Source organism: Phyllostomus discolor, chromosome 6, assembly GCF_004126475.2.
Source record: "Phyllostomus discolor isolate MPI-MPIP mPhyDis1 chromosome 6, mPhyDis1.pri.v3, whole genome shotgun sequence".
Taxonomy (NCBI): Eukaryota; Metazoa; Chordata; class Mammalia; order Chiroptera; family Phyllostomidae; genus Phyllostomus; species Phyllostomus discolor.
Window position 1 is genome coordinate 38,322,054 of NC_040908.2, and position 10,676 is coordinate 38,332,729.

A 10,676-nucleotide genomic window follows, 5' to 3' on the forward strand; every position below is an offset into this window, starting at 1 on the left:
CAACAGATACACTTCTGGCAAATCAATGTTCAAAAATGCATTGCTTGTACTGTAGCCAAGTCTAACCCTGAAACATTTCTACATTTTCTCAATCTGATCATATATGGGCTCATTGACAATTGGTATCGACCCATGATATGGGTTTTCCAAATGCAGTACCTATACATTGGTTTATTTATTATGTCATTTGCTGGGTACTATACGTAATGTTTACATCTCTTGCTCCACAAATACAAGGTAAAGTTGCTTTTCCCAGGGCTGCCTCTGCCATACATAGCTGGCAAGGTGGTAAATGTAAACTTGAGTTTGCCTTGCCTGTGCCCTCCCTGCCTGTTAGCCACTTATATGTAAATCTTTCATTTCCTTGTCACTAATTTGGCATGGTGTTATGCTGGTGACTAGCTAGAGTCCGTGCCATGCGTGGAACTGATTTCTGGGTGCCTGATTGTTGATGAGGACATGGGGATGGAGGTGTGATAAGGAGTATAGAATCCTCAAAATATTTGACAAAATGTCACAAAGGATTGTATTTGCATGTAGTACCGTGGGTAGGACATAATGATTAGTGTGCAGCCGTTGCTGGCCCTGCATATCCGAGCTCATGCAGATAACATGTCTGCTGTACAGCTTTGAATATTGTATATGTACTTTGAACATATCTGTGACTAGCAAAGCTGTCATTCTGTTGAAAAATGTAGCTGCACGGATGACAATACTGGTTTAATTTTTTTTTAAAGAGGACATCTTCTAAATAATTATTATCATGCTAATAACATTTGTATTCTTTTGTGTATAATTAAGATCTGCCTGTCTAAGCATGAAATAGGGTTGAAATCGTGAATAAGTATGCTATCCTTAACCTATTTAGTAAATCAGTTTTAATTTGGCTTTCTTTAGGTTAAATTATAACAATAGCATGTTGTATATAAAAATCTACAATTCCTGACTGTAAAGAATCTTGGGAATATTTAATACTCAGCAAAGCTTCCCACAAAATTAAAGGAGCCCCTCCTATGAATATGAAGTGCTGAATTGAAAATAATGATTCAACAATTATAGAAGTCATAGATTTGAAAAAATTAACATTAACTCTTTCCACCTCATAGTGACAAATAGCTAAATAATTTTATATTTTGACCTCTGGCTTTGCATATGATTTTTCCTCTTATGTAATAAAAATTAATTTAAGATCTTACTCCACCTACTTCTGAGAACATTCAAAGCACCAAACAGGATAAGACACAGTGAAAAATAAGCCATTTAGGGATAGAACATAACAGGTTATGTAATTTAGTGATCACAGACTGTTTTGGAATACATCATGCCTTTTTGTTCCCATAAAATAGGAATGTCTGTTGTTGGTGTTTGTTTGTTTGTTTGTTTTTTCTGTAATTTCATGGCTAATACCTATCCAGGCAATTATACTAAAAGAAATTATCTTTGTCATTTTGCAAGGGTTATTCTTTATTTTCAAGATACTTATGGCTTCCTAACCCAGCAGATTCACTCTTCCCCATCCCGACTGTAACCATTTGCATGCTGTGATTTATAAGGTTATTGGAAAACACCTCCATTTATCAATTATGAGCGAGCACAGACTGCTCTGGAGCAGTTCAGGCAGCATCCCTGGCAAGTGAGCTGTCTAAGGGGTGGGAGGCGGGGAAAGAGGGAAAAGAAAAGAAAATGGCAACAGGAGGACAGTGGGAGTGCAAAGAACTGGTGGTCAGCATGGCTTCTGCTTTTGTTTCCTGCTGAGTGCTGGGGCCCTGCTTCCACAGCTTGCCTGGCACTGTGCACAGAGCCCTCTGCGTTCGATTCCCCTCTGTACATTTTTGGTCCTCTCACTGTTTTTCCACAGATCTGTATTTGTTTTGCAGTCGTCAGCAAACATGTTCTGGGTGTCTGTGCTCGGTGTATGCTGTGCTTGAGGGCCTCGACTTGTGCAAAGTCCCAGGAGGAATATGAAGGGAAGGATCATGGGACCTACTGTGTCCTGCCGTCATGGGCCAAACCTATTATACAAAAGTGCCAATTAAAGGCAAAAGAGAGATACACCAAAAAGTGCTTGCTAACTAAATTAAATCATATTTTAAGATGGCTTACATTTATGTGTCTGACATGTCATGATTGCTTAATAAATGAGTCAATAATAATAATAATATCTTGATGATGATGATCATGATAACATTGATGCCAATAAGGACTTCAGGAACTGTCACAGGAAAACAGACTAGAACAGAACAAGTCTTTGTACCACTTCCGAAACCCTGGGCATGTGAATGAGTTTTCCACAGTGGGGGCTGCTTTCACAGGACCTTCCCTTACTCACACTTGCTGCCTGCTCCACACCCCACTCCCCTGCCTTCCCTACTCTTGTCCTTTCTCCATAGCTTTTATTACATTTGAATCTACTGAATTTGCTGTTTATTGGAGTTGTGTTTTTATATCTTCCCTCACTCAAATGCAGGTTCCAAGAGGGCAGGGATGTTTGTTTTATTCATGAATCCCAAGCTCTCTAAGAGAGCCTGGCACAAGGTGGGCTCTTAATAAATATCTCTTGAATGTCAAGTGAATGACTAGTGGCTTGTCTAACGTGCCCTCCTCTGCTGTTTCATAACCCAGTGAGTTGACTGCTTCCATCTTGTATACCCTTATAACAAATAGCGCTCTTACGGCCATGGTGGCCAGATTCTCCAAAGCATGTCCACTGTGCTAGGAAAGGAGAAGAGAGGAAGAATTCCAGTGTTCGATGTGTGACTGATGATGACTACACCCATGCAGTAAACTTTTGGGAGCAGCTGGAAAACCCCACTATGGCCTACTGATCAGTTTGCACATAGAAACCATTTTCTTCAGGCAGTGTTTCCCTGAGATGCTCACTTCCCTGGCTCATTCCCTCAAATAAGCATAGTGGTTAAGCCAGTAGGCTTTGGATCAGGCAGATTTGGGTTGAATCTGCCTGCCCACTCATGCCAGGCTAAGCCAAAGCACATTCTTAGCCTCCCAAAGCTTTACATTTCTTATTTATGGAACTGAGCTAATAAAGGTACTTGTCTCCTTGGTTTTGTGAAGAATTAAATGAAATGCTCTATGAAATCTACCGTACTGGTCAGCCTAGTGCTCAGCAAATGGTAGCCAATGACATATTACAGCTACTAATTATTATTATTTTATGATTGTTGTTATTGATTATTTGGCAGCAATCCCTTATGTTGCACTAAATATTATCTAATATATTTGTAATCTGTGTTTTCACACAGTACTTTTATGTACTCAGTTATCCTTTAAGATATTTATCCCCTGGTTTTTCAGATATTTAAGCTATTAGAAGGATTTATTAAAAAAATACTTAAGTAATTAGTTGTGGAGAATATACTGAGATTAAAAATTATACTTACTTTAGAATTAAGAAAACATGACCTTTTTTCTCCAAAGGTGTAATGGTATTTGGATGAGAGGAATACCACTGGTGTGGAAAGAGGAAGGTAAAGGGAGAAATAATTCTAAACTACTCACTATCTTGATTTTATTTTATTTCCATACTCCTGAATCACTAACCCTTAATTTTTTAATGTAACCTGATTTTTCTCTTGCTACCTGTATTTTCTTGGAAGTGCTCATTGTTTGTCAAATAATGAATTAATTACAAGAGATTATCTATATCTATATGTAGAGAGAATGAATATCTGCAAGCGAGTAATTATTTTGTAGAAAGAAACCTAAACATATAAAGATAATTAATTTTGCAAAAAGAGAGAGAGAAGGAGCTTATACCCTTTGTGACAGCATGGATGGAACTGGAGAGCATTATGTTAAGCAAAATAAGCCAGGCAGTGAGGGACAAATACCATATGATGTCACCTTTAACTGGAACCTAATCAATAAAAGAAAGAAGCAAACAAAATATAACCAGAGACATTGAAATTAAGAACAATCTAACAATAGCCAGAGGGGAGGGGGAACAGGGCTGTGGGGAGAAGGGTTTTCAGGAACTACTATAAAGGACACATGGACAAAACCAAGGGGGAGGGTGGAAGCAAGGGAGGGAGGTGGGTTTGGATGGGGTTAGGGGGGAGTGGTGGGGAGAAAATGCAGACAATTCTAATCAAACAACAACAAAGTAATTTATGGAAGAAAAAAAAGAGATATGGTAAATTTGCACTAAACACCTTATAAAACTGCAATAATTAAAATGACAATGATACTAATATAAAATGAAATAGATATTTTAGTGTAACAAAATGTAAGTATAGAAATTAAACAGTAAAATACTTTATATAGCTAAAGGGAGTGTTTCAATTTAATGGGGAACAGATAAATAAAAATTGCATTAAAAATTAATATTTGGGGCAAAAGTACTTTAGATCTCTCCACCTCACACAATATATGACCATACATTGATGATCAATTAAAAAGTTATGCGTAAAAAGTAAATTTAGAAAAAATAACCAGATGAAAGTATGTTACCAACTTAGATCTCAGAATAGAGAAAGCCATTTTAGAATAAAAACAAAGAGAGGAGATAGGTAAAAATTAAATAGGTTTTTTTGTATGAAAATTAAATTTTTATTTATGAAAAAAAGGTAAAAATCCAAGTAAATATTTCAAAAGATAAAGTGTTAATGATAATAAAGAGTGTTTTTAAAAATCAGAAAGGGAAGGATTCTGCCAGAAACATGTGTTCATAAACTCAACATTCTTTCTTTGTCTTCTTGGAAAACTTCAAAAACCAGTATGGAGAAGGAAAGCAAAAACCTGGCTGACACTTTTCGTTAAGCTGGAATACACACTAGAATGTTTGCAAGGGCTGCTGAAAGGAAATGCATTTGCTCAGTAACTGTTTCCCAGGATGTGGAAGAGAGAGGACAACCAGCAGTAGGCACTATAACTCTGCGACACAATCAGACCTCCTGTAGTCATGCCCTGAGGGCCAATGGCTGGACTCCTTAACTGCAAAGGGTTCCAAGGTGAGACTGAACGGATAGGTGACAGAGCCTGCCTTCACCATATTCAGAAACCCTAAGGAGGCAGGAGTACTATGAAGAAGAAACTTGCACACAAGCCACACTGACAGGAAGGAGCCTGGCATTATCTGAAAAGAGATTCTTGTGAAAACTAGCCATCCTGGGGCATACCTGATTCCTCCACATGTATAGCAACTTCTCACAAACAGCTCTTCCAGAAGACCCCAACTCATATGACACAGATATAAACATTACAAGAAAATGGACAGAGCATCTATAAAAGATAAAATTTGTAAAGGAGGAAAAGAGCATCATCCTTTATTGAGAAAAACACATTCATGAGAACAATGTTGTTGGAACAGGTGGGAATTGTGAATTAATGTGGTGCCATTAATTTTTAAAACATCATATCTTTTAAAAACTATACAGAAATGCAAGAATTCAGGAACAAAATTGTGAGGTGGTTGGAGCAATGAAAAGTGAGGCGGAATAACTCAGGGAAGAGGAGGAAGAAAAATAATGAAATACAGGCAAAAAGTGTGATGGGAAGCATCATAAAGCCAAGAGACACTGTGGAGGTGATGATAAGAGCACTGAGGATAGAAAGAAGACAAATGAAATGACATAGGTATAAAGAAAGAGATCAAAAGGATCAGAAAGGAGGCGATAGAAATCGGAGACATGAAAAGGAGCCCCACCATATGTTTATTTGGATTTGTAGAGGAAGAAAACACAGTGCTAGTGCAGTGAAGCCACTGTTTGGGGATACAATTTGACACATTTTTTCTGACACAAAAGAATGGATTTACCTCTTGAATGGGCTCCAGTGCCAGGAAATTTGGTCCATTTTGGTCAACATCAAGAATATTCTAGCAAAGTTCTAGGACTTGAGCCTCTAGGCCAAAAAGATTGTGCCGTATTTAAGGGATTAAAAATCAAGCTGTCCTCACATTACTCCACAGCAATCTTCAGCCCCCAGAGATAATACAGTTAAATGTACAAGCTATCTAAGGAAAGAAACTATGAAGGAACTATGTTATAACTAGTTACACTTTCCTTCTAGTATAAAAACCATAAACCAATTATTTTAAACCTATGAGAAGTCAACATATTTCTTACAATGAGCTCTTCTGGGGGAAATTACTAGAAAATAAACTTCAGCCAAACGAGTGGAAGCACAGCAGAAGAATTGGCAGTGAATGTTCCACATAGTTGATAGAACGAAGACTAAAAGTAACATGAGAAGTAGAGCAACAGACCAATGTGAATTTTATAGGCTAGATCACCCAGGATCCTTGCTAAAATGCAAATTCTAAAAAATTAGGTCTGGGTGAGGCCTGAGGTCCTATCTTTCTGACCAGCTCCCAGATGCTATCAATGCTGCTGGTCCCTAGCCTATGCTTCGAGTAGCAAGGTTGTCATTGTAAAAATAATACAACTAATAAAATAAGCAGTGGAAAGCAGATTGAAAATAAAATGTGTGATTATTTTTGATAATAGCTGTGAATTAATGAATATTATATACCACTGATAAATCAACTTGTAGAAACATCGCCACTTAGTAGTATAAAGAAAGGTACATATCAAGAAATATAATACTATTGACCAAAATCAAGTGGGGGAGGAACAGGAGAGGATGCCAAGGAGAAAAGAACATGATATATTTTTCATTGCTCATAGTAGGAAACTACTATGATATCACCCACAAAATTAGAGGACCAAAGCTACTATATAAATATATAACTATAAAGGTAATTATTAAAACAAATTATGTTTGTTTTATAAATGTTCTTTAATAATAGAACCGCAAACATACAAAAGAAAACAGACAACACAGTGAAAGACTTAAAAAACAGTAAGTACAAGAAAACATAAAATAATATGACAACCAAGACCAAATATATTTATCATATAAATAATATATTTAATAAGTCTTCTAAAGTCAATATTAAAATGCAAATAATTTCAATCTGGATTGCAGAGCAGACCCATTCCACATGTCAGGGTTTCTCGACCTTGCCCCTGTGGACATTTGGGCTGGAAATTCTTTGGGTGGGTGTGGGAGTTTGATGCTGTCCTGTACAGAGTAGGATGTTTATCCGCATCCTGAGATTATTCCCACTAGATGTCAGTAGCAACCTGCTGCCCCCCACCCCACCTCCAGATTATGATAACCAAAATTGTCCCCAGACATAGCCAGATATCACTGGAGGGCAAATTCACCCCTGATGAGAACCACTGTTACATATAGATAACCATTATGCTTTCTAAGAAAACATTAGCAGCATTTCTACTTATTGCAGAAACAAGGAAAGGATGTATACATCAAAATGATTTAGAAAAATTAAAAGGATAGGCAAAGATCTGCCATACAAATGTAAACAGAAAAGATACATGGTGACATGGTATTAATATCAAACAAAAAGGCATTCAGGCCAAATGCATTATATAAATAAGATGAAGAATGGTCTTTTGTAATGCTGAAGGATGAAACTGAAATGAAGATGTAATTGTTATGATTTTCTGTGTACCAATACCATAGCATCAACATATATAAAACATAGGCCATGCAAAGAAAAATAGTAATACAATAATAGATTACCTCTTCTAGTTCATTAGTAAATGGTATAAAAAAACAGGTATACAGAAGACAAGAATAATGCAGATTTATATGTTGTACATTAATTTTTCTTTTATAAAAATAGAGGGTAAGCATTATTTTGCAATAACCATGAACCCCTACCCAGATCATGCCCTAAGCAACCTAGGAAACTACAATTGTCTCCAGATGTTTAAATATCAAGGTAAATATTTTGTGATTACAAAGTAACAAAACTCACACTGTGAACAAAATTGGAAAATAAAATTTCCTACTTGCTGGATGGAGGAAGATCTTTCAATTCTGGGGTCAAAGAAAAAATATAAACTGAAATGAAATTTCAGAATATGTAGAAAAAATGATGGCTATACCACAGTATCTATTACAGCTGACAGGATACAGCTAAAGCGATGTTCAAAGAAAATTCATAGCCTCGAATCCTTCTATAAATGAATAATATAGACTACAAAAAATAATTATCTAATGCAAGAAGGGACAACTAAAAATATTTAAAAAATAAAGAAAGGCAGGAGTAATGAGTTAGAAAAATAGACAAAGAACAAAAATGATGTAAGAAAAATTCCAAAATACTTTTAAGGAACGAACACAGAGTGTGCCTGCACACTCATGGAGGTCTTGGGAGTACTCCACAGGGGATCGGCCTTGGCACACCCAGGGAAGCTGCTCAAGGAGCACAAGGATGACAGGCAGCTGAGAGTCCAGAAAACCTTGTAGACTGAGAGTCCAGAAAACCTTGTTGACAGTGATCCTTAATTTTTCTGTAGGTTTACCATTGTGGTTGCAACTCAGCTTCCTGAAAGTACATTGCTATGTCCAGATGTCCTCTGGAATTTCCATATCCCTCTTTTGATCTGTAGGACATATGGACTAATTGGTTATATGAGGACCATGAAAGAAGAAATCCAGTAATAGAATCTCATCCAGATGATGCATTAGAGGGTCTACAACTGGGTAAGCCCTTAACTGAACTGCGAGAACATTTTTAGTCTTATAATTTGGATCATATGGACAAAAACGACCATAGCCACACTCGATGGAGTGTGATTAGAGCTAAATGTTAAGCGTAGTGGCATAGTGAAACAAATGGACAAATACCTAAAACTTACAAAGAAAAAGAAGAGTTGTGAGATTTGATTAGACAAGGAATTCTAAAGAGTTAAAGTGGGGTTCCAGAAGATGAAGAGAGTTTTGAAGAAGTTATTGCAAATGTGAACACAGCACTAAATCTGACTCAGATCCCAAGCAAAAGATATATTTAATGATGCTGCTGCATGACTGTCACCAAACAGACTCCATTCCATCATTTCGGATTTTAGCTCGTGCCTCAAAGGAATTTGTGGCTAAAGAGGGTCAAGGAAATTTACCTCTCCCAGGTACAATTCCTGACATGATTGCAGATTCTGCCAAATATATAAAACTGCAAAAAAAAAAATTAGCATGAAAAAGCAAAGGAAGAAGCTGCTGCTGTGGGGAATCATGTGGCTAAATCACTGCAGTCTACAGTCCGGGCACCAGAGTCCATTCCAGAGAAAGAATTAAGATCATCTGCAGCAATTCTGTTTCTCTGAGTGGTAAGATGTCGATTCTTAGCTGAAGAATATGGCTTGAGTACAGTTAACAGGGATGAAACTATTTCCAGCATGGACAATCCAGATAATGAGATGGTATTCTATTTAATGTTATGGGCGGTGGATAGATTTCATAAACAACATGGTAGATATGCAGGGGTATAGGACTATCAAGTTGAAGAAGATAGAGGAAAGTGGAAGTCTTGTCTCACCAGCTTCCCTGAAGAATATGGACTATCTGCAATGGTGAGAGATGATTATGTCCATGAGTTTTGCTGATACGGAGCTGCTGAGCCACACGCCATTGCTGCATTCTTAGGAGGAGCTGCCACTCAAGAGGTTATCAAAATAATCTCCAAACACTTTGTAATTTTTAATAATGCTTACATTTAAGTGGCATGTCACAAACTTAAACACTTTTCGGTTGTAGAATAAGCACCATATATAGTGTATTAATTAAGACTTTAATTGCCTTCAGGTTGTGCTCAAATATGTAAAATTCTGCTAAGGGAGAACTGTTAAATTGTTTGCTTAGTAAACATTTTTCTCATTTGTAAAAAAAAAATGAACACAATACTGGTCTTAAAGCAGCAACAACACAGTTTGAATTTATTTGGAGGAAATGATAGGCCAGTGTTTCTAGGCCTGGCTTTACGCTAGCTTCCCCAAATAGGCAGGATGCATTTCCACAGATTCTGGTGTAATGGGTTGGTGCATGGTGGGAGTGGGTCAGTATTGCTCTGTTGTTATTGATTGTGTCTTATGTTATTGATTTCTTTCATTGCAATGTGTAGTCAGATTGGATAATCACTGTTCTAGATCAATGTCTCTCTAGAAGGTCAGTACCAAACTCCTAAATAAATCTTAGCATTTGGAATCCAGCAGCATATTAAAAGAATAATACCATATGACCAGGATAGTTCACTATTAGGATATCTAATAATATAATATTGACAGAAGAAAAAATATATAACCATTTTGACAAACACTAAACTAGCATGTTACAAAATTTAATATACTAAATTTTTAAAAAATCTATAAAAGAATATATTCATCTAAAACCAAAACCCATCATCACACTTTCTGGGGAAAAAGATAGAAGCATTACTAGGTCTGTTAGAAATAAAGAAAAGGCACTTGAAAACTATATGACCCAAGAACCAATATCACCCCAATAAATTAAAAAAAAAGAAAGAAGGAAAAGAATCATGGTAAACTAGCCAGTGCAAATAGATGAGCAAGAAATGAAAATAAAAAAAAGTTGGGAATGAGAAAGCAAAAGCATTACTTTGCAAATGGTATAATTACTTTGCAGATGAAGAAAAACAACTAAAATTACTACAACAATAAAATCATTCAGATGTCAGGATAAATTAATATACAGATTTCAATAGTTTTTACTATTGAACAATCTAAACAAGAAATTTGAAGGTATAAAATGTAAGACTTACACAAAAATTTAAAAAAAATACTTTTGAAGGCCACAAAAGATTGTATGAGCAAATGGAAAGGCATAGCATGTTC

General features: G+C 36.4%; 1 pseudogene; it reads left to right on the top strand.

Annotated features, from left to right (window-relative positions):
• The first annotated feature begins 206 nt into the window (after positions 1–206).
• On the top strand, positions 207–9,565 carry LOC114498701 (annotated as a pseudogene).
• Positions 9,566–10,676: the final 1,111 nt, after the last annotated feature.